The sequence below is a fragment of the Scyliorhinus torazame genome, chromosome 10 (genome assembly GCF_047496885.1).
Source record: "Scyliorhinus torazame isolate Kashiwa2021f chromosome 10, sScyTor2.1, whole genome shotgun sequence".
NCBI lineage: Eukaryota > Metazoa > Chordata > Chondrichthyes > Carcharhiniformes > Scyliorhinidae > Scyliorhinus > Scyliorhinus torazame.
The window spans coordinates 197,615,231-197,640,496 of NC_092716.1; the positions used below are offsets into that span (position 1 = coordinate 197,615,231).

General features: G+C 46.7%; 1 protein-coding gene across 5 annotated transcripts in view; it reads left to right on the forward strand.

Moving 5' to 3' along the window:
* mapk8ip1b (mitogen-activated protein kinase 8 interacting protein 1b) overlaps positions 1-25,266 on the forward strand; it is a 263,887-nt gene that overhangs the window by 145,940 nt on the left and 92,681 nt on the right. The window contains exon 1 of one of the 5 annotated variants that reach the window (XM_072466234.1): positions 611-788. The exons of the other annotated variants lie outside the window; for them this stretch is intronic. The gene's annotated coding sequence lies outside the window, so the exon portion shown is untranslated. Of the gene's footprint in view, positions 1-610; positions 789-25,266 lie in introns of those variants that run through there. 5 annotated transcript variants of the gene reach the window in all.

Here is a 25,266-nt window from a genome sequence, read left to right on the forward strand (position 1 = left end):
GGGCCTGGTTGCAGTCCTGACAGTGTCCACTGCGCTCTTGGTGCTGCCAGGACTGCTGGAGCTGCCGGCCAACTAGCGAGGGGCAGAGGCCCCTCCGGTAGCCCACCCACAGTGAGTCAGCTCCACGCTGTCTTTGTTTCTGAGGGTGGGGGTGAGGCTGTCCTATCTGCCCGTCCATCCCCCCATAATATGCAGCCTCTTATTTTTAAATGGCTTGCTCCAGTTCTGCCTCTCCCACAGAGGGAAACAACCCTTTCAACATTGAAGTGACAGCTATTTCTACCCTGTACAACCGTGGATCCGAAAGAAAGCACAACAAAATACCAAGTAGGATCGTTTTGAGACCCATAATTATTCACTTTATGCTTTGAGAAAAGAGCTAATGAGATCTCTGGTCTCCTTCTGAATACCTGTGGTGTTTAATGACTTCCTGACTGCAGTGGTAACTGTAAATGATTCATGAACTGTTTTAGTCACACAATATTCCCCAACTGAGGAACCGTTCTGAATCTGCGGCTTGGCCAGTGCTGACCCATCAGTACCAATAAAAGATGGGTCAGTCCTATTTTGCCAGAGACAGCTGTAGAAAGGGATTATCTAATGCAGTAATGGATGAGGTAATGAATTTCACAGGGGCATTGAGCGTTTAGCTCTGTGTGAATGTAAGAGTTAAGCTGCATTGTCTCTATCGGTGCCATTCACGACCCTTTGCCTGCTGTGACGGATCAGAAGATGATCTTTACTTTGGGGGAACAAATTACAGCCGAGGTCTGGATCTTAAACTGAAGGTACGTGGTTGTGAGCTTGTGCCAGAACCGGAGCGATTAGCAGTGCTGTCAGCAATATTGGCCGCAAATAAAGTGTGGGAAAGTTCTCTGCAAGGCTGGGCAATCGGAGCCCCCGTCGATCTGAATGGCAAGTTAATTGTTTCCATAACGTGTTGCTGACTCCCACCTGATAACCGGGTTGATTGACAACTGGGGGGGGGGGGGGATTCACATCAGGAGGCAAGAACCAGAAATCCTCAGAGTCAGACGCTGCAGTTAATTCGAGGTTCAGAGCCCATCAGGAAGGTTTCGAGTCTGGGGGGTGGGGGGGAATGGTTGTGTGTGTGAATGGAGCCGTGATTGCGTTCATTGTGGAGGTGTCTGTTAGCAATGGAGGAAGGGGGTGGCTGCAGAGGGAGTGGTTGGTGTCTGGTCATAATTGAGGATGAGGGGGGTAGCAGGAGGCAGACTTGTCAGCTCTTGAAACTGAGAGGTGTGGTGACGGGTGCGGTTTAACCTGTTACAAGCCGATGGCTCTGCCTCCCCTGGCCCACAGAAAAATCTGAAAAATAAATTTTAAACTTGCCATTTGTACCTCTTCTGGCCTTGAATTTGGCCTTGAAACAGGTTTTGCCAGTTGAATCAAAACTGCCTCTCTCCGCCTCCTTCAATCCTGATTCCTTTGCTCCCTCTGTCCTTACCTTCCTCCTTCACTCCCTTTGTCAATGACCTAATCTGCATATTTGAAACAAAGCCCCTGCTTCTTTTTATTATTCTGCTCGCCTGTGTTAATTATTTATTAATTGTGTTTAATTATATGGAGGCGGAGGGCAATAATCCATTTGAGCATACATAAAAAGATATTCACCCCGGGAATTACATTTTCATTTATGATATGTTTTAGTTAGAATGTCCTATTGGGGATATTATTCCTGTATTTTTCATTTAATTTAATGATTATTTTCTTGAAAGAGCATAAAAAGTTACTCAGGATCCCTGGTAGCTCAAGATCCCTGGTAGCTCAGTCGGGAGAGCATCAGACTTAATCCGAGGGTCCACAGTTTCAGTTCTACAGCTTTTGGCTCAAAATGTTCACTCCCTTTGAAACATTCTCAAAAAAATCAAAAGTGTTGGAGACGTTTCTTCAATTTGCCCAAACGCCATCTTCTCAAAATTGGGTTAGGCTTGTCCATTTTGACCCAGTGTAGAGGGGAGCTGGGAGCGAGGAGGACCTCCTCTGCCTGACTAGGGTGGTCATCAACAGGTTCAAGGAATGGGAGATTGAGGTGGTTGTCCAACCCAACTGTCTGCCCCTCTACTGCGGCTATGTTTGGTGGGTGGCCCTAGAGAGGTGTTCATGGCGTAACATGGCGTTCATTGGTACGTTTCAGGTCTTCCGTGACAAGTGGGCATCATAGGGGCTGAGATGCATCATCACCCCTGGAAATGATATGTTCGTTTACTGAGTTAAGTTTCCCTTGATGTTTTGGTTTAGTTACAGTGCTCCACCAAGGGCTTTCACCTCACCCTTTGCCTCATCTTTCTTTGATTTATTTACTTTTGTTTTATATAAAGAGTATAAATCGGGAACCAAAGGGGCTATCAATCGGTTTAATAGATACTCTGTGCCCCACCAGGGCTGTCACCCCCTCTCGCTAATTTATATTATTGGGTTTTTTGTTTAAAAGAGTATAAAGAGATACTTGCTGAAATTATAGTATGGTTGAGTTAGGAGCTATATGCCTGTAACATTTCACTCTGTAAATAAATACCAGATGGAGTGAAGATTGCCTCCAATTTCATCTTTCATCAACTGATTTTCTGGAATATAATGGGTTGTTCAAGGATTAATACGGGGCACAATGGGAAGAAAGTGGGATTAAAGAGTGTAAATAACTTCTGTTATTTTGACACTTGCCACCTCGGCCTGGTTTCTGACAGGTGAGTTTGGATTAAGTCTGGGCTTTTATGTGATAAATAGTTCATTGCAGCTGCAGTGTCTCGGTTATGGATTGATTTGTCTTTTAGAATGACAGGGCATTTTATTATTCATTGTTGGTTACTTTCCCCTCTTGAAATCCTTTCTTATATTTGTTTCGGAATGTGGGTGACGCTTGTGAAAAAGTATTTATTGCCCATCCTTAATTGCATGAGGATATTGAGTCAACCACACGGCGTCACGAGTAGGATAGACCAAGAGGAGCCAGCAGATACCGTGCCCTGAAAGACAACAATAATGCACTTGGCTTCCTACATGCATCTGGTCAGCTTTCACTAGACTGATGATACCGTCAACAACAAGTTACATTTATATCGCAACTTTAAAAAACAAAATTTTTTTTTTTTTTTGGAAAATATATTTATTCAAATTTTCAACAACCCCCCCCCCCCCAAACAAGAAAAAGAAACAAAAACACAACAAGCAGAAATTCTACCTTGGATTTCCCCCAAATACAGTAACCCCCCATATAACAGTAGAAAACAGAAATAGGGGGAAAAAAAACCTTAACCCAAACGCCACCCTAAAAGAAACTCCCCCCCCCCCCCCCCCCAAGCCCCTGGGCGGCTGCTGCTGCTGCTGACCTCCTCCTAACGCTCCGCGAGATAGTCTAGGAACGGTTGCCACCGCCTGGAAAACCCTTGCACAGACCCTCGCAAGGCAAACTTTATCCTTTCCAGCTTGATGAACCCTGCCATGTCATTGATCCAAGCTTCCACACTAGGGGGCTTCGCATCTTTCCACAGTAACAAAATCCTCCGCCGGGATACCAGGGACGCAAAGGCCAGAATACCGGCCTCTTTTGCCTCCTGCACTCCCGGCTCGTCAGATACCCCAAATAATGCTAATCCCCAGCTCTGATTGACCTGGGCGTTCACCACCTTGGACATAGTCCTCGCAAAACCCCTCCAAAACCCATTCAGTGGCGGGCACAACCAGAACATATGGATGTGATTTGCTGGGCTCCCCGAGCACCTCCCACATCTGTCCTCCACCCCAAAGAACCTACTTAACCTCGCCCCTGTCATATGCGCTCTGTGAGTAACTTTAAACTGTATTAGGCTGAGCCTGGCGCAAGAGGAGGAAGAGTTAACCATACTCAGGGCATCAGCCCACAGACCCTCATCTATCTCCTTCCCAAGCTCCTCCTCCCACTTGTCCTTTAACTCCTCCACCGAGGCCTCCTCCTCGTCCTGCAGCTCCTGGTAAATCGCCGAAACCTTGCCTTCTCCAACCCGTGCACTCGAAATCACCCTGTCCTGAATTCCACGTGCCGGAAGCAGCAGGAATTCCCTCACCTGCCGCCTCACAAATGCCCTCACTTGCATGTACCTGAAAGCGTTTCCCGGGGGTAGCCCAAACTTCTCCTCCACCGCCCCGAGGCTCGCAAACGTCCCATTGATGAACAGGTCCCCCATTCTTCTGAACCCTGCCCGACCAGCTCCGAAACCCCCCATCCATCCTTCCCGGTACGAACCGATGATTCTCCCGAATCGGGGACCAAACCGAGGCTCCCACCTCGCCCCTATGTCACCTCCACTGCCCCCAGATCTTCAACGTCGCTGCCACCACCGGACTTGTGGTGTACCTTGTCGGCGAGAGCGGCAGTGGTGCCGTCACCAGCGCCCTCGGGCTCGTGCCAACACAGGACGCCATCTCTATCCTCTTCCACGCCGCCCCCTCTCCCTCCATTACCCACTTACGGATCATCGCCACATTGGCTGCCCAATAATAGCCACATAGATTCGGTAGCGCCAGCCCCCCCCCACTGTCCCTGCTACATTCCAGAAACACCCTCTTCACCCTCGGGGTCTTATTCGCCCACACAAATCCCATGATGCTCTTACTTACCAGTTTGAAAAGGCCTTGGGGATAAAAATGGGAAGGCACTGGAACACAAAGAGGAACCTCGGGAGGACCGTCATTTTGATTGACTGCACCCTACCCGCTAGTGAGAGTGGCAGCATATCCCATCTTTTAAAATCCTGCTCCATCTGCTCCACCAACCATGTCAAATTGAGCTTGTGCAGGGCCCCCCAACTCCTAGCTACTTGGATCCCCAAGTACCGAAAGCTCCTTGCCACCCTCTTCAGCGGTAGCTCATCTATCCCCCTTCCCTGGTCCCCTGAATGCACCACAAAGAGCTCACACTTCCCTACGTTGAGTTTATACCCTGAAAAGTCCCCAAACTCCATAAGGATCCGCATGACCTCCGCCATCCCCTCGTACTGGATCCGCAACATACAACAACAGGTCATCGGCATACGATGACACCCTGTGTTCCCCCCCCCCACCCGAATCAATGCCCTCCATTTCCTAGACTCCCTCAGTGCCATGGCCAACGGCTCAATTGCCAGTGCAAACAACAAGGGGGATAAGGAACACCCCTGCCTCGACCCCCGGTACAGCCGAAAGTACTCCGACCTCCGCCGGTTCGTAGCCACACTCGCCACAGGGGCTCTATATAGCAGCCTGACCCAACTGATGAACCCCTCCATGAACCCAAACCTCCGCAACACTTCCCAAAGATTCTCCCACTCCACCCGATCAAAGGCCTTCTCCGCGTCCATAGCTGCCACTACCTCCGCTTCCCCCTCCACCGAGTGCATCATAATCACATTGAGGAGCCTCCGCACATTTGTATTTAGCTGTCTACCCTTCATAAATCACGTGTGGTCCTCGTGAATCACCCCAGGGACACAGTCCTCAATTCTCGTAGCCAGCACCTTCGCCAGCAACTTAGCGTCAACATTGAGGGGCGAGATCGGTCTATACGACCCACATTGCAATGGATCCTTGTCCCGCTTCAAAATCAAAGAAATCAGTGCCTGGGCATTGTCGGGGGCAAGGTCCCCTCCTCCCTCGCCTTATTAAAAGTCCTCACAAGCAACGGGCCCAGCAGGTCCACGTATTTCCTGTAAAATTCAACCGGGAATCCATCTGGCCCGGGGCCTTCCCCGCCTGCATGCTCCCCAATCCTTTAACCAGCTCCTCCAACCCAATCGGCGCCCCCAAACCAGCCACCTGCTCCTCCTCCACCCTTGGGAACCTCAGCTGATTTAGGAATTGTTGCATCCCCTCCTGCCCCACTGGGGGCTCAGATCTGTACAGATCCCCATAAAAGTCCCTAAATACCTTGTTTATTCTCACTGCACTCCGCACCGTATTCCCCCCCATTATCCCTAACTCCATCAATCTCCCTCGCTGCCTCGCTCTTACAAAGCTGATGTGCCAGCATCCGACTCACCTTCTCCCCATACTCATACGCCGCCCCTTGCGCTTTCCTCCACTGTGCCTCTGCTTTCCCCGTGGTCATCAGGTCGAATTCTGTCTGGAGGTTCTCCTCCTCGGGGGGCCTCTGCATAACTCCTGTCCACCCTTAAAATCTCCCCCACCAACCTCTCCCTCCTCTCCCTCTTCTCCCTGTGGGCCCTAATGGAGATTAGCTCTCCCCTGACCACCGCCTTCAACGCCTCCCAGACTACCCCCACCTGCACCTCCCCGTTGTCGTTGGCCTCCAAGTATCTTTCAATACACCCCCGCACCCGCCCGCACACCCCCTCATCCGCCAACAGTCGCACATCGAGGCGCCACAGCGGGCGCTGGTCCCTCTCCTCCCCCCAACTCCAGCTCCACCCAATGCGGGGCGTGGTCCGAGATGGCTATGGCCAAATATTCTGTTCCCTCCACTTTAGGGATTAGCGCCCTCCTCAAGATGAAAAAATCTATCCGGGAGTAGGCTCTATGGACGTGGGGGAAAAAAGGAAAATTCCCTGGCCAGCGGCCTGGCAAACCTCCATGGATCCATTCCCCCCATCTGGTCCATAAACCCCCTGAGCACCTTCGCCGCAGCCGGCCTCTTACCCGTCCTGGACCTAGAACATGTCGAAGTTTCCCCCCCCTCCCCCCCATTATCAAGCTTCCTACCTCCAGATCCGGAATCCGACCCAGCATGCGTTTCATAAATCCGGCATCATCCCAATTCGGGGCATGTACGTTCACCAGTACCACCCGCACTCTCTGCAACCTACCACTCACCATCACATATCGACCAACATTATCCACTACAATATTCAGTGCCTCGAACGACACCCGCTTCCCCACCAGTATTGCAACCCCTCTGTTCTTCGCATCCAGCCCTGAATGAAAGACCTGCCCTACCCATCCCTTTCTCAGCCTAACCTGATCTGCCACCTTCAGATGTGTATCCTGGAGCATAACCACGTCTGCCTTCAGTCCCTTTAAGTGCGCGAACACCCGGGCCCTCTTGACCGGCCCGTTCAGGCCCCTCACATTCCAAGTTATCAGCCGGATCAGGGGGCTATTCGCCCCCCCCCCCCCCCCCACCCCCTGCCGACTAGCCATCTCCTTTTCTAGGCCAGCCACATGCCCACGCCTCCCGCACCCTCCAGTCCCCCAGGCGGCGGACTCCAGCCCCGACTACCCCTCCTATGCAGCAGCAACCCAGTCCCCCCCGTCTGACCCCGGCCTCTTCCATCGATTCCCCCAGTGTGAGAATCCCTCCACCCGTTGGCAGTCAGTGTGCGCTCCTCTCCAGCACCGCCCTGCCCCCCCCCTCTCCAGCTCCGCCCTTCCCCCCCCCGGCCCCGCCCCCATCCTTCCCTAACACGGGAAAAAGCCCGCGCGTTCCTGAGCTGGCCCCGCCCCCTCTGGCGCAGCTCCTTTTTTGCGGCCTTATCCCAACTCCCCATCCCCGGGCCTCCACCCCCCCTTCCTCCGCGGGGCCCTGCCCCTCCAACACCGACACCCACACTCTCCCACAGCCCCCACATCAAATCCATTCACCCATCCCCACCCAGCACCAAAACAAAAAGAACATTCCCCAAACACAGTAAACACCCCCCCCCCCCCCCCACCACCGCCACGACAAACCCTCAGTTTGAGTCCAACTTTTCAGTCTGGATAAAGTTCCATGCCTCATCAGGCGTCTCAAAATAGTGGTGCCGATCTTGGAACGTGACCCACAATCACACTGGCTGCAGCATCCCAAACTTATCCCCCTTCCGATGGAGAACCGCCTTAGCCCGGTTGAAACCAGCCCTCTTCTTAGCCACCTCCGCACTCCAGTCCTGGTAGATTCGGATCTCCGTGTTCTCCCACCTGCTGTTCCTTTTTTTTTTTTCGCCCTTCTCAGGACGCACTCTCTGTCCATAAAGCGGTGGAACCTCACCACTACAGCCCTTGGCGGCTCGTTGGCTTTGGATCTCCTTGCCAGGACCCGATGAGCCTCATCCAGCACAAAGAGGCCTCTGGAAAGCTCCTGCGCCCGTCAGTGAATTGAGCATCGTGCTCATATATGCCCCGTCATCAGGCCCCTCCACTCCTTCGAGGAGACCCAGAATCCGAAGATTCTTCCTCCTCGACCTATTCTCCAGGTCCTCAAATTTTTCCTGCCACCTATTGTGCAGCGCATCGGGGCAGCACGGTAGCATTGTGGATCGCACAAATGCTTCACAGCTCCAGGGTCCCAGGTTCGATTCCGGCTTGGGTCACTGTCTGTGCGGAGTCTGCACATCCTCCCCGTGTGTGCGTGGGTTTCCTCCGGGTGCTCCGGTTTCCTCCCACAATCCAAAGATGTGCGGGTTAGGTGGATTGGCCATGCTAAATTGCCCATAGTGTCCAAAATTGCCCTTAGTGTAGGGTGGGGTTACTGGGTTATGGGGATAGGGTGGAGGTGTGGACCTTGGGTAGGGTGCTCTTTCCAAGAGCCGGTGCAGACTCGATGGGCCGAATGGCCTCCTTCTGCACTGTAAATTCTATGATACTATGATCGTGCGCTTCCACCTTCACCGCCAGGCCCAAGGTCTCATCCTCGTTCTCCGAGGCTTTTTGCCGCACCTCCTGGATCGCCGCCCCTTGGTCCTTCTGGGTCTCCACAAGCTTCTAAATCGACGCCTTCATTGGTGCCAGCATTTCTGTCTTCAGCTCCGCAAAGCAGCGTTTGAGGAGCTCCTGCTGCTCCTGCGACCACTGCGCCCACGCTGCTTGGTCTCCACCCGCCGCCATCTTGCTTCTCCTCCCTCGCACTTTCTGCTGCACCAGAATCACTTTCTTAACCGCTCCACTCCTGGTCCAATCCATACAGTGCCGGGGGAATCTTGCTGTCACCTTCCCACACTGGGAGCCGTCGAACAATTGCCGTTGGGGCCCCTCTAAAGAGCCCAAAAGTCCGTTCCTGGCAGGAGCTGCCAAACGTGCGACCTAGCCCGGCATAGCCGCAACCGGAAGTCACCTTTTTAAAAAAAAATTAAGGGGCAACTTTAGTGTGGCCAATCCACCTACCTTGCACATCTTTGGGTTGTGGGGTTGAGACCCACGCAGACACGGGGAGAATATACGAACTCCACACAGACAGTAACTTGAGGCTGGAATCGAACCCGTGTCCTTGGCGCCATGAGGCAGCAATGCTAACCACTGCACCACTGTGCCACCCCTATATAGGACCTTTTATGGTTGTCAAATGTTCTATGAAGCTTCCTAGGACGTAGTAGCAGGAATAGGCCATTTGGGGTTTCAGAGAAGTAATGAAATAAAATGTGACACTGAGCCAGATAAGGAGGTATTTGGACATGCAACCAAAGCTTGGGGAGACAGTGGTGTAGTGGTATTGTCACTGGACTAATAAAGCAGAGACCAGAGTAATGCTCTGGGGACCCAGGTTCAAATCCCGCCACTGCAGATGGTGACATTTGAATTCTGGAATTAAAAGTCACAAAACCATTGTAGATTGTCCTATCATAAAAACCCATCAGGTTCATTAATGTCCTTTAGGGAAGCAAATCTGCCGTCCTTCCCTGATCTGGCCTACATGTGACTCCAGACCACCTACGTGGTTGGCTCTAACTGCCCCCTCAAGGGCTGTTGGGGATGAGCAATAAATGCCAGCAATGCCCAGGTCCTATGAACAATGATCAAGTGTAGTTAAGGAAGTGAGAGCTAGATATATCTGAGCTGAGGTTGTGGCAGCTCACAGGGGATGGGATGGGGTGGGGTGGGGGGGGGGGGGCGGTTTCAGTGCAGCAAATTATGATTTGAATGATCTGAAAAGGCAGATTCATAGTAATTTTCTAAAAGAAATAGAATAAATACGCAAAGCAAAACTATTTGCAGGGTTTTGGAGAAAGGCAGGGGAATGGGACTAAATGGGCAACTCTGAGAGCCGATGGGTCGAACAGCCTTCTCCAATTTGGCACAATTCGATGATCTGATCCTGGGATAATCCTGCTGACCCTTTTTTTTTTAATCCTCGCATGGATGACTCATGAAGTAGTCAATAGTTTCTTGTCCTGCTGAGAGCCCATAGCTTGAAGAAATCTCCTCACTGCCTTCCTGGAGCTATCCTTTGCCCCCTAGCCAAGGCCTAATTGGCAACACCTGAGCCTCTGAAATTATCATTTGCTTTGACTGAACTGAATATTCACACCCGACAGCTGGAACACGGCTGATTTTATTTATTTTTTGGTCTGTTCTTTTCCTGGAAGCCAGGACTCAGTGGTTTACAGACGTCATATGCTTCTCGGCACTTCACCCACGCGTGTCTCTTCCACACTGCGCCGGTCAGCAGGCTACGCAGGGAAGCAACAGTCCATTCCCGTCACGCCTGACCGGCATGGTAATCTAGTAAGGGCAATGCTGGAGCTGGACTCAGAACTGATCTTTATCTTCAGTCCTGGACTCTTTATCCAAGGTCAATTGTAATGTGTACACTGGCCTTGATGGAGATAGCTGATCTTTTCACATGGTGATTAGGGATTAGACGTTTTAATTTCCCTGTATAAATCTTGCCAGCTCTGATGAAGAGTTTTAAAATTTAGAACCCAATTTAACCATCCATCTTTCTCTTTCTTTCTCTCTTCCTCTCTTTCTCTCTTTCACTCTCTTTGTCTTTGTATCTCTCTCTTTCTTTAACTTGTCTTCATCACACAGAGGAATGAGCCACAAATGCTTCAAAACAGCTTCTGTTTCTCCATTGAAATTATTCCATTGAAGTGGCAGTACTTAAAAAAGAATCAAAACAAATACACCGTAAATAAGACGACGACGGTCTCCAGTTCGTCTGAATCCCTCCCCTCCCAGCATTGGCACAACTCAAGGGCAGCGGGCAGAATAGGGTGGCACAGCAATGCCAGTGACACCGGTAAGTTGGCGGGAGCCCCCTGGCTCCAGGCCCTCCACTTAACATCCACCAAGGGAAATAAAGGCCAAAGGGCACGGAAAGCAGCGGGCTACTTCCACCTCTGATGTGCATCCTGGGGACACACCTAGATGCAGCAGTAGACCACTATTAAAACATGTGACACTTGTCACATGTGAAGCCCCTGTCATGTTAATCTTCACAGCAGGCCTGCCCTGCACCCACTCCCTGTTGCTCTCCGCTTCCCCACACCTCGCTTCTCTGCCCAGACACAGTGGGGGGGGGGGGGGGGCAGGAGGAAGGAGGGGAAGGGGGGATTTGTGGAAGGAGGGATTGGGAGGAAGGAGGGATTGCAAGAGAGGGGGATTTGAGAGAAGGAAGGATTTGGGAAGGAGGAGATTGGGGAGAAGGAGGGCTTGGGGGGAGGGGCAGAACTAGAGGGAATGGGGAGGGGAGGAGAGATGGGGAGGGGTGAGCTGACGGACATAACCTCAACCTCTGAGAATCGGGCAAGGTTGAGGGCCCATCTGGTCCTCCAGGCATGCCAGACCCTTGCCGCTTCCTGTCTTCAATCCTCCTGCGTGTTCTCCCCAGGTTGTCCTCAATCCCCTCCTGGTCCACCGCCTCTTCCTCCTCCTCAGATGTGACTGCACGCCCCTCCTCCTCCAGCATGCCACCCCACTGCTGTGCCAGGTTGTGAAGGACACGGCAGACCACCACAAAGCGGAAGACTCTCTGGGGGGTGTTTACCACCAGAACGATCCAGGCATCAGAACCTCATTTTGAGTAGTCCGATGCACCGCTCAATGATGTCATGGGTGGCAATGTCTGATCTCTAACTTGGTCTCCTGCCTCTGCACTGGCATCATCAGCCACAACCTCAGCGGGTATCCCTTATCCCCCCCCAAGAACCAACCTGTCATTCTGGGGTAGCCTGGGATCTCCAAGTCTCCCATGATGTCGCTGTCATTCAGGCAAGCTGGGAAGCGTGCGCACATGTGCACAATCTGGAGGAGGTGGTCGCATTAGTTGAACATTCAGGGAATGGAATCATTTCCTGTTAATGAAAGACACTCCCTGATGCCCTGGTGTGTGCAAGGTGACATGCGTGCCATCAGTTACCCCCTTGACCTGGGGCATCCTGGCGATGGTGGAGAATCATGCAGCTCTGGCATCTTGGTGGGCCTGGTCCAGCTCAAAGTTGATATAGTCTGATGCCCGGACATAGAGGGCATCCGGAACCTCAGGGATACACTTGTGGGTCATAGCTTGTGATATGCTGCACAAAACCCCACTCGAGCCCTACAATGAACTGGTTTCATAGAAGTTCAGGGCTGCGGTGACCTTCACAGCCACCTGGAATGGGTGACCTCCTCCTCCACGGGGTACCAAGTTTGCGAGGACATGGCACAGGTGTCACATTGTCTCTTTAGTTGAGATGGAGTCTCCTGCAGCACATGCTGTCTGTCATCTCCTTGAAAGACCAATGATGACTGTACACCTTGAGCCATTGTGGCGTCTCTCTCTGGGTTCCTCCTCGGCCTGATGGTAGGCCGGGTCTTCAGGATGTGCGGTAGCTCCATGCACAGGGGGAGCCGCCTCCAGCCTGCGCCGACGCTGCTGCTGCCTTCTCTGGTGTCTGGCCGCTGGGGTGCCACCAGTACCGTGAGGGCAGCTTCTGCAGGACTGACATAATCAGCCATACTATTATATCTATATGGAATTGGAGAAGGAGGGAGAACAAAAATCAATTAGGACTGGGAGGGAACATTCCTGCCTGGCGATGTCCGTTCATCCATGGTACATTGGCGAGACCATGCAGCCGCTGCGACAACGGATGAACGGACATCGCGTGACAATCGTCAGGCAGGAATGTTCCCTTCCAGTCGGAGAACACTTCAGCAGTCAAGGGCATTCAGCCTCTGATCTCCGGGTAAATGTTCTCCAAACAGTTCAGGACGCGCGACAACGCAGAATCGCCAAACAGAAACGTCTAGCCAAGTTCCGCACACATGAGTATGGCCTCAACTGGGAACTTGGATTCATGTCGCATTACATTCACCCTCCACCATCTGGCCTGTGCTTGCGAAATCCTACCAACTGTCCTGGCTTGAGACAATTCACACCTCTTTAACCTGGGGTTACCCCACTCTCTGGATCTGTAAAGACTTAATTACCTGCAAATGGTCGCATTCAAAGCATTATCTTGCATCTTTGTCTATACATATGTTTCTGGAACCTACCTCTTCATTCACCTGAGGAAGGAGCAGTGCTCCAAAAGCTAGTGATTTGAAACAAACCTGTTGGACTTTAACCTGGTGTTGTAAGACTTCTTACTGTGCTCACACCAGTCCAACGCCGGCATCTCCACATCATGTTTACCAGGTAGTTGATGCCATCTCTATGGCTGTGTCTTGTGAATCCACTCCGTGCTTTCAGTGCCTCAGTTCAATATGCTGTGATATAGTCAGAAACAATGACACTCATTCCTTAGGAAAGCCCACCATGGGCCTTCGGTTCCAAGGTCAGCTAACAGCTGGGTAGCATTTACTGTGTTCCCACTCGCCAAACAAGTCAATGACATCTCCACTGAGGTACAAAGACTTCAGTATGGATGACCAACCTCTCAAAGTGGCCTTCCTGAAGGTCTGCTTTTCATATACGTCCAGCACTGACCTCACCTTTAATGACTCCGAGGAAGCTGATGGCAGATGAACATAACTTTAGCTATTTACAAAGTCCCGCTCAAGGCAGCATGTTACTCCCAGGAGAGTCCTTGCTGGAAGGACTCAACAGCACCCGGCCCTGCTTTGGGTCGGCTTACACCTTCGTTCATAATGAGCACCAGGCAGATGGCCTCCGCCCCCTATCTGATGTCATGCGAATGTCGCTTTAAGAAATGTTTGGCTGCTCATAGATCATAGAATTTACAGTGCAGAAGGAGGCCATTCGGCCCATCGAGTCTGCACCGGCTCTTGGAAAGAGCACCCTACCCATGGTCAACACTTTCACCCTATCCCCAAAACCCAGTAACCCCACCCAACACTAAGGGCAATTTTGGACACTAAGGGCAATTTAGCATGGCCAATCCACCTAACCTGCACATCTTTGGTCTGTGGGAGGAAACCGGAGCACCCGGAGGAAACCCACGCACACACTGGGAGAACGTGCAGACTCCGCACAGACAGTGACCCAAGCCGGAATCGAACCTGGGACCCTGGAGCAGTGAAACAATTGTGCTATCCACAATGCTACCGTGCTGCCCCAGCAGTGTTGCTTTGTGTTCTTTTCCAGCTTTGCTGGGTCCCCATCCTCTGCATAACTCCTATCTACCTCCAACATCTCATCTATTACCCTCTGCCGCTCCAACCTCTCTTTGTCCACCTGGCCTCAAACAAAATCACCTCCCCCTCACCACCGCCTGTAGAGCCTCCCAGACAACCGCCTTCGACACCTCACCCGTACAGTTGAAACCTACTAGCTTTTCAATTTTGTCACAGAATAGTTGGTCCCCCACAAGTCCCCAAAGAGACCCTAGGGTCTCATGTTACTGCAGTGATGTCAGAGTGTGGATGGAACTGAGCTCTGGTTCTGCTTTTTAGTTTCACTTTAAGAAAAGCTTGGGTGTGTCTGTCTTTTTCGTTTCGTTTTGCAGTGTGTTGCAGCTGACATCAGCCAAAGCAGCTGTACTGTTGATTTCTCTGCCATGAAGGACTATCTCCTGATCATTTGGCGAATTCAGAAATTTAAATGTTTTCAGTATTGAATGAAAACCCTGATGTACTTCTGTTTAAAGGTTTGTTATGTCTTTTGGGTGTAAAATGACAGCATTCAGGTTACTTCGTGTTGTATTCTTTGGGGGTTGTATTTGAATTGATGGTTGCTAAGATGTTCACTATGTTTTAAAAAGGTTAACTTGAGTTCATAGCGTAAACATTGTTTTGCTTTAAAAAATACTGGTCCATTTCTGCTGTACCATTCCTGTAGAGTGGGCCGTGTGCTCCCCATACCACAATCTATTAAAAGTTGTGGGTCAGGTGAACTCCATGATACACTTTGGGGTTCTCTAAACCCTGGCCCATAACAGTGGGGAACTTGTACTGCACGAGTCCCACGGGTTTCCCCTTGGCTCTCGTGGGGGTTATGACACCCCCCTACTTCTGGGCCACCCACCCCAACTCCTATTATAGTCTGCTCCCCCAAACCGGAAATCTGACATTCAGGACCACATTTATAGAGGTTCGTGGGAATTCTCCCGACCCTGCCTGCCCAATGCAAGGAAGAAATACATGCCTAAAATCTGGAAATTAAAAGCTGGTCTCAGAACAAGTGACCAAGAAGCTGTCGGATTGCGAAAAAAAACCACAACTGGTTTGCTGATGTCTCTTTAGGGAAGGAAACCTGGTATTCTTACCCGGTCTGAGACTGTGTGGCTCCAGCGCTGTGCCGGTGCAGCTAATTCTTGATTGGCATCTGATGTGGCCTCTCGTGAGCTGCTCAGTTGTGTTAAAACTACTATTGGTTCAACTAGAATACCCACCACTATCTTGGGATGAGCAGCTAGTGGGAGACCATTGCCAACCTTCATAGTGATGCACATATGTTGAGAACTAAAAAAAAACAAGCCAAGGAAGAGAATATTTGATGTGACCAAAAGCTTTTAAGGAACATCTTAAGGGTCGAGAGGTAAATAAAATCATCATGAAAAGGAAATTATATAATTGCTCTTGAAATTACCAGACAATTCCTTTCTCATTGTGCTGACCTTCTCAGTAACCAAGAACGTCACCGATTTTAAATATTTATTATGGCTTACCAATATAAAAGTAAATGCTCTTTTATATATGACCAGAAATGTTTTGTCCATTGAAAGTAATGTGAGTTGATCCAAGTTGATTAACCGGCTGTTAAAGTAAGGAATGCAATAATCTTTTCCCGTATTCATATCCTGGAAGCAATCTGTTAGGCAAAGGTTCGATATTTGGTTGGCAGGATGTGAGGGATGTTTCTGTAAAAGGTGGTAAAACAAACCGCTCTAAGCATTTTCCATCACCTCACTGAGTAATCATCTGTTTATGTCATAAAACCGCTCTATTGTGTACGAGAGATGCAAAGAATTAGCTGTAAACCCATTTGCAGTGCCTCAGCAATAGGTCCCCCATTGTTACTTGGCAACAGAATCGTCATTGGATGTTTAAAGAGGCCTCTGAAATAAGAGAACAGCATGATGAACTGCTCTTCAATGCTTCATATGATGTAGGAACTTGTTTTATCAATCTGCTACTCACAGACCGCCATCATTTAACCCATTAAGTACTAGAATTGCTTACTAAATCTTGCAAAAAGCATGTTTCCTGTCATCAGTTGGGATGTGTTGATGTAGTGCCCATAAAGATTGAAAGGAAAAGATTGTTCATTCTACTTTTTTCTTTCCACTCATCTCCAGAAAAGCAGCTTGCATTCCTTTTGGGGTTATTTTAAGCTAATTCTCTCGAGGTCCTTGGATCGGACTGCAGCTGAGAAGCTAAGGAGCTATTTTCAGAATGGCTCCCAATCTCCGATCTCCAGATTTGTGTTCTCTTTCATTCAATTGCTCATTGTATTCAGCAAAAGGAAGAGCCAGTTGGATTGGAACCAGGAGAGAGACTGGCTGAAAAGTCATCTTGGGGCAGTTGCTCACACTGATGGATGGAGTGTTGCAGTCTTTTCTACCATAAACCAGTAACAGATACAGAATGAAATGAAATGAAAATCGCTTATTGTCACAAGTAGGCTTTAAATGAAGTTGCTGTGAAAAACCCCTAGTCGCCACATTCCACGCCTGTTCGGGGAGGCTGGAACGGGAATTAAACCGTGCTGCTGGCCTGCCTTGGTCAGCTTTAAAAGCCAGCTATTTAGCCCTGTGCTAAATCAGCCCCTATGTGTGCGTCAGAATTCTGTGTGCGTCAGAAAGAATAAACCAAGGATTGTCAGATAACCTCCGATTTGCCGCACAGCTATTCAATAGCAATTCCCCAGAAAGTTGGATTCTTGAGTTTTGAGTCTGCAAAAAATCCCCGTCAATTATGCCATTGAATCAAATGTCTATAAAATGAAGCTTAAACCATTCAACCTAGTTTTACTGGTGTAAGTCTGCCTGCTGTTGTGATGGGCCAGTGTTTAGAGCACCCCAAAGTGTAGCATGGAGTTCAGCTGACCCACAACTTTTTCTCGATTGTGGCATGGGGAGCACACGGCCCATTCTACAGGAGTGGTACAGCAGAAATGGAAAAGTATTTTTTAAAGCAAAACAATGTTTATTCTATGAAATCAAGTTAACATTTTTTAAATATACAGTGAACATTTTAGCAACCATTAATTCAAATACAACCCCCAAAGAATACTACACTAAGTAATCCTTTAAGCTTTCATTTTAACATCCATAAGACTTAAAACACCTTTTACCAGAAGCACATCAGGTTTCAGTCACTACTGTTATTAGTTTTAAATCACCAGGATCGATTTACAGTCTTTAGATTACAGAGAGAAATTCATACACTTTCTGGCTGTGACTGCAGCTATCCAGCTCTGAAGACAAAACTAAAACACACCCTGCAGCAAACAGCCTAAAACGAAAGCAAAAAGCTGAGACACCCAGCTCTACCCACTCTCTGACATCACTGCAGTAATAAACACCCATTTCTTAAAGGTACTCTCACTACAGATATTTATATACATTCCCATTTATAAACACCCATTTCTTCAAGGTACTCTCACATGACACCTCCCCCCAAGGAAAAACACCCATCAACTTCAAGATGGTTTCATTTTTCATCTTTTCACCATCTTTTAAGAAATGCACACAGTAAATATACTTTTTCGTTTCAAAAAACAACACACGCAAACAGGTACAATAATATAGTCCATTTCTTTTTTTTTCCTCCAACTGAAATTCCTTCTCGATTAACAGTCTCTTTGAACAAGAAGGTCGTTGCACGATCCGTCCATTTCGCTACGCCTCGGCATTTCTCTTTAAAGTCAGATACTTTAGTTCAATCTGATCACAGAGTTCCTTGTAATTCTCCAACACATGAGCATTGGTTATCACAGCTTTCAGGCAGTCAAATGCCTGTTGAAACTCTGCTGTCCATTGAAATTACTGATGTTTCTTCAGCAAGTCCATCAGTGGAGCAATCACGCGACAAAACTTTGGCACAAATGTTTGATCAAATCCACTCATGCCAAGACATCGCATTATTTCCCTTCGTCTTGAGGGTATCGGAAACTCCTCAATAACTGTTGGTTTCACATCCCGTGTGACCATTCGACCGTGTCCGATTGTATGGCCAAGGAAAGTGACTTGGGCTTTTCCAAATTCACTTTTGGCTAGGTTTATCACCAAACCCGCCTCCTGAAGTCGATTGAATAACTCCATCAGATGTTTTAAATGTTCTGTCCATGTCTGGCTGAAAATTACCAGATCGTCTATGTATACCGCACAATTGAGTAATCCTGAAACAACTTTATTAGTTAACCGTTGAAATGTGGCTGGGGCATTTTTCATGCCAAATGGCACAACTTTGAAATGGTATATACCATCTGGAGTCACAAAAGCTGAAATCTCCTTCGCCCTTTCGGATAAAGGTACCTGCCAGTAATCTTTTAAGTAAATCCAGTTTGGAAATAAAAGCTGATTGTCCCACTTTCTCAAGGCAATCCTCCAAACGTGGGATAGGATAAGAGTCCGTTCTTATAACTGCATTAATCTTTCAATAGTCCACACACAACCATTGGGTACCATCTGGTTTTGGTACCATCACTATGGGTGAGCTCCATTGGCTGCACCCACTTCAATTATGCCATTTTTAAGCATACTCTCAATCTCTTTGTTAACCTGTGCCAATTTAAAGGGTTAAGTCTGTATGGATGTTGTTTGATTGGAACAGCATTTCCCACATCTACATCATGTATAGCCATTTTAGTACTTACTAATTTATCTCCACAAACTTGCCCATGTGATATCAATAACTCTTTCAGGTCAGTCCGTTTTTCATCTGGAACGTAACTCAACAATTTACCCCAATTTTTAAGAACATCCTCATTTTCCAATTTAATTTGAGGTATGTCAAATTCACAATCATCTGGATTTGGTTTGTCACTTCGAGTTAGAATCATTAAAACCTCCTTTTTCTCTCCTTCCCTTTCAAAGTACCTTTTAAGCATATTCGCATGACACACTTGGTGAGTTTTCCTTCTATCTGGTGTTTTTACCACATGATTCACCTCACTTAATTTCCACAACACCTTGTTTTTAAAGGTTCAACTACCACTGGTGACAATACTAAAACTTTATCTCCACTGGCAAAACTACAAACTTTGGATTTCTTGTCCACTACCCGTTTCATCACATGTTGTGCAACATTTAAATGTTGTCTAGCCAATTCACCTGCTCTATTTAATCGTTCCCAAAAATTTGACACGTAATCCAATAATGTAAATTCTGATTTCTCACTCTCCAATTTTTCCTTAATCAATTTAAGTGGTCCTCTTACCTCATGATCAAAAATTAGTTCAAAAGGACAAAATTTGGTTGACTCATTAGGTGCATCCAGTACGAATGGAATTCCTTTATCCCAATTCTCTGGATAATCGTGATACTAAGCCCTCAACATTGCCTTTAATGTATGATGCCACCTTTCTAACGCTCCCTGCGATTTTGGATGGTACGCAGTTGATTTAAATAGTTTTATTCCTGTGCTATCCATAATTTCTTTGAATAACCTTGAGGTAAAATTTGATCCTTGATCTGATTGTATTTCTGTGGGTAGTCCATATCTAGTAAAGAATTTAAGTAACTCCTCCACAATCTTTTTAGCTGTAATATTACGTACTGGAATGGCCTCTGGAAACCTAGTAGACACATCCATTATAGTCAAAAATATTGATTCCCACTTTTTGTTTTAGGAAGCGGTCCTACACAATCAATTAGGGCCCTTGTAAAAGGTTCCTCAAATGCTGGAATGGGTATTAAGGCTGCTGGTTTTGTCACTGCTTGAGGTTTCCCTATCACTTGACATGTGTGACATGATTGACAAAATTTAACTACATCTTCATGTAGTCCAGGCCAATAAAAATGTTTTTGTATTTTAGCTTGAGTTTTCCTTATTCCCAAATGACCTCCCACTGGTACCTCATGTGCAACTCGCAACATCTCCTTTCTACACCCTACCGGCAATACTACTTGATGAACTTCTGCCCACTTTTCATCTGCCTATATATGTAAAGGTTTCCTTTTTCTCATCAAGACATTACTTTTACGGTAATAACATTCTGGTATACACTCAGATTCCTCTTCTGTATATGCTTTCCGGTACATCCGTTTTATTTCTATATCTTTCTGTTGTAATCCTGCCAATTTTCCTGAACTAAAATTATCCGCCTCATCCTCCACCTGTTCTTGTTCTTTTTCAACCATGTGATCAAAAATTGTTTCTGATCATTGCACTTCAACTTCATCTTCACTCTTTGATTTCTCCTCTTGTCTTAACCTATGACTTTGCGACCTTGTTGCTACACAATCCGGAAAAATCCCTTCAACACTTCAGTTGTCTGATTTTCCACTGGCTTTTCAACCACCGTAGGCATCACTCCCACCTGTGATCCAGCTATATCATTACCCAAGATAAACTGTATTCCTGGACAAGATAGTTTCTCTATTACTCCTACTACCACTTCACCACTCTTCACTGGACTTTCCAACCTTACAATTGAACACCACTCCTCTCACACTGAATTCCACATATTACCACCTTTTGTGGCAACAATCTTCCCAAACTACATAACTCCTCATCTCTTACCATTAAAGATTGACTCGCTCCCGTATCTCTTAAAATTGTGATTTCTTTACCTGCTCCTTCTGATACACATGAGTAAACTTTACCCACATAAGTAAATTCTTTAAAGAGATCTGGCACCTTCTTATCAATCACCTCTTGATCAGGCTGTACAATCATTTGCGCCTCCTTTGCTTCACTTGGGCTTTCCTTTACCACTTTAACAAACCCTACTGTCTTATCCTGTTTTACCACATCAGCCTTCCCAGTGCTTTTCTTCAACCACCAACACTGTGACTTCACATGGCCTAGTTTATTACAGTGAAAATGTTTGAAACTTTTCATGTCTCTTCCACCCTCCTGGATTTCTTTTTTAGTCTGAGGTACACTCTCCTTGTTAGCTCCCATCAGATCACCTTTACTTTTACCACTTGAGTATTTCTCAAGTCCCCAGTTTCTATCCTTCACAGGCTGAAACTGATGTTGGAAACAAAGCTTTGATTTATGAACTAATTCATAATCATCTGCCATTTATGCTGCTAACCTCGCAATTTTAACCCTCTGTTCTTCCACATGATTTCTCACTACATCAGGAATTGAATTTTTAAACTCCTCCAAAAGTATAATTTCTCTGAGAGCTTCATACGTTTGATCTATTTTCAAAGCCCTTATCCACCTATCAAAATTTTTGTTTGATCCTTTCAAACTCCATGTATGTTTGACCAAATTCTTTCCTTAAATTTCTAAACCTTTGTCTGTAAGCTTCAGGCACTAGTTCATATGCATCTAAGATGGATTTTTTCACCTCCTCATACGTCCTAGATACCTCCTCCGGTAGTGATGCAAACACTTCACTAGCCCTACCTATCAGCTTTGATTGAATCAGTAATATCCACATGTCCTGTGGCCATTTCATTTGTTTAGCCACCTTCTCAAATGAAATGAAAAAGGCTTCTACCTCCTTCTCATCAAACCTTGGCAATGCTTGGACATATTAAAATCGATCCCCACCAAGCCTTCGACTATGACGCTCTTTCTCATATCCTCATCACTATCATCCAACTGTATGTTTCCCTTTACGTCTGCCAATTTTAACTGACTGTCATGTTTCATGGCCATTTTCTGAAGTTCAAACTCTCTCTCTTTATCTTTTTCCCTGCTCTGTGTCTCCCTGTCTCTTTCTTTTTGTTCTGCTAGGGCTAGTCTTGCTTTTCTTCTTCCTTCTCTCTCTCTTTCTTTTTCCTCTCTATCTCTTTCGTATTCAAGCTGCTTAAATCCTTTCTCACATTCCATTTGTTTAAGTTGTAACTGAATTTTTGCCATTTCCAATGAGTCAAACTGTATCTCAAGCAACTTTAAATGCTTAGCCACCACCATAATTACCTCATCTTTTTGCATTTTGTCAGGCAATGTTAACTGCAATGTTTTTGCCAAATCTAACAGTCTGCTTTTAGTCTCTGTCCGCAAGGTCCTGTGTGTGACCGTCTCCACCCCCAAAATCTTCAGAGCCTCTGAAAAAAACATTGTCCACAACACACTCCCCACTTAAACTAAAATACAACACCTGAAAAGCACCCACAATATGCTCACCCCTCACTATCTTTAAGTTCACAAAGCCAATCCAATAGATAGACTTTTATTCCCCTCGAGCCCCCAATTTATTATGGGCCAGCGTTTAGAGAACCCCAAAGTGTAGCATGGAGTTCACCTGTCGCACAACTTTTCATAGATTGTGGCGTGGGGAGCACACGGCACACTCTACAGGTGTGGTACAGCAGAAATGGAAAAGTATTTTTTAAAGCAAAACAATGTTTATTCTATGAAATCAAGTTAACATTTTTGAAATATACAGTGCACATCTTAGCAACCATTAATTCAAATACAACCCCCAAAGAATACAACACTAAGTAATCCTTTAAGCTTTCCTTTTAATATCCATAAGACTTAAAACACCTTTTACCAGAAGCACATCAGGTTAAAGTCATTACTGTTATTAGTTTTAAATCACCAGGATTGATTTACAGTCTTTAGATTACAGAGAGAGATCCATACACCTTCTGGCTGTGACTGCAGCTATCCAGCTCTGAAAACAAAACTAAAACACACCCTGCAGCAAACAGCCTAAAACAAAAGTAAAAAGCTGACAGACAGCCCAGCTCCATCCTCTCTCTGTTATCACTGCAGTTATAAACACCCATTTCTTAAAGGTACTCTCACTACAGATATTTATATACGTACCCATTTATAAACACCCATTTCTTAAAGGTACTCTCACATGACAACTGTCTAATTCCTCTAGATTTAATTTCCCCCACAGAAACAGGGTCTCAGCCCGGCTGGAACTTATGCTCCACAAAACCTTCACCTTCAAGATTTCATTGAAATCGAACAACATTTCCTTCATATTTCTTCACTCAGAGGGTGGTGAAGCTATGGAATTCTTTACCACGTAAGGCTGTGGAGGCCAAGTCACTGAATGTACTTAAGAACTAAATAAATAGATTTCTAGACACTAAAGGCATCAAAGGATATGGGCAGAGAGCAGGTGTATGGCATTGATAGAGGATTAGCCATGATCACATTGAATGGCGGACAGGCTCGATGGACTGAATGGCCTACTATTTTCTATGATTCTATGTTTGAATTACATTCTACCCCATGTTTATTCAGCTTCCCTCAGATGCATCCATGCTCTTTGCCTTAACCACTCAATGTGGCAGTGAGTTCCACTGAATCTTGAATTCCCTGTTTATTAGTAATTTTCAGAAGTGGAAACCGCTTTTCCATGTCTACCTGAATCAACAGCATAAGTGATGACAGCTGCTCCTCCGCACATAGGATCCTGCATAAAAGACCAACAGTAAAGGAACCTTAATCATTGGTCAGTCAAATCCACACTTTTCTCCAATCAAACCTCAACCTGCACATCTCAAAATCACAGGCTGCAATTTGAAATGTGGGATGAAAATCCATAGTGCTTAAAGTCCAAGCCTCAGAATCGTACAGCACAGAAAAGGGCCATTCAGCCCATTGGGACTCGCCAGTAGACTGCCATAATAAAAAGAAAATCAGCATACTTTACTAAAATCGTTTTTTTTGCTTTCGGTGTGCTTCAAAATTAGGTTTGAAATCTGCAGTCCAAGCTAGTTCTGAAATAACTGAACCAGCTGCTGCAGTCAGGTGAGCACTCAGCATCAATCTAACGCACAGGCTGAGCAGGGCCATAAAGCCTCAAGGTTCCTCACCGACTCTTTCTCGTGACTGCCATCATGAGGTACATTGTAAGTGAGTTTTTCTGGTCTTGAGATTGCTTGATCAGTGCCTTTTTCCTGGTCAGTGTTGTTGCTTTATTCAGGGTCTGACTTTACCCTTGGTCATTAGCTAGGTCAGTGTTTTCAGACTGGCCAATGTCTTTAGCCTGCTTCATGGAATTGAAAGTAAATTATTAACCTGGTTAACAAATTGGCCGAGTGGAAAGGGGTCAGGATCATGGGCAGGCACTCCAAATTGGCAGGATGTGACTCGTGGTGTCTCGCAAGAATCTGTGTTGGAGCCTCAACCAATAGTTGATGGGATACAAAATTACTTATTCAAAATTGATGATGGCAGAAAAATAGGTGGTATTCCCCACAGAATATATGGAAGTGTTATAGATAAAGGGAATGGGCAAAACTGCAGTAAATATACTTCAATGTAGACAAATGTGAGGTCATTCATTTTGGACAGTATTCCACCATGCTTGGGGAGAAAAGAACAGGGCACTTTCTAAATGGTTAAGAGCTAGAAACAATGGCTATCTAAAGAGACTTGGGAGCCCAGGTGCACACATCATAAAATGTCACAAATGGGTACAGAAAATAATCAAAAAGGCTGATGGAATGCTGACTTTTGTTACAATTCATAGGACGTGGGCATTACTGGCTTGGCTAGCATTTGTTGCCCATTCCTAATTGCCCCTAAGAAGGTGGTGGTAAGCCACCTTCTTGACTAGCTGCAGTCCATGTGGTGTTGGTATATTGCTGTTAGGAAGGGAGTTCCAGGATTTTGACCCAGTGATATTAAAGGTATGCCAATATAGTTACAATTCAGGATGGTGTGTGGCTTGGAGGGGAACTTGCAGGTTCTGGTTCTTTGAGGAAGTAACGAGTAATGTGGATAGAGGGGAACATGTGGATGTGGTGTACTTAAATTACCAGAAAACATTTAACAAGCTGCCACATCAAAGTTTCCAACGCAAAATAAAAGTTGATGGTGTAGGGCTACTATATTAGCATGGATAGAGGATTGTCTAGCTAATAGGAAACAGTAAGTAGGCAGAAATGGGTAATTTTTTGGATTGGCAAGATGCAATGAGTGGTGTTCCACAGGGATCAGTGCTAGGCCTTCGGTTATTTACAATTTATATCAATGAATTGGATGAAAGCAAAAATGTATCGTTGCTAAATTTGCTACAGACAAGAATAAGTAGGAAAGTAAGTTGTGAAGGGGACATGAAGAGTCTCCAAAGAGATATAGATAGGTTAAGTGAGTGGA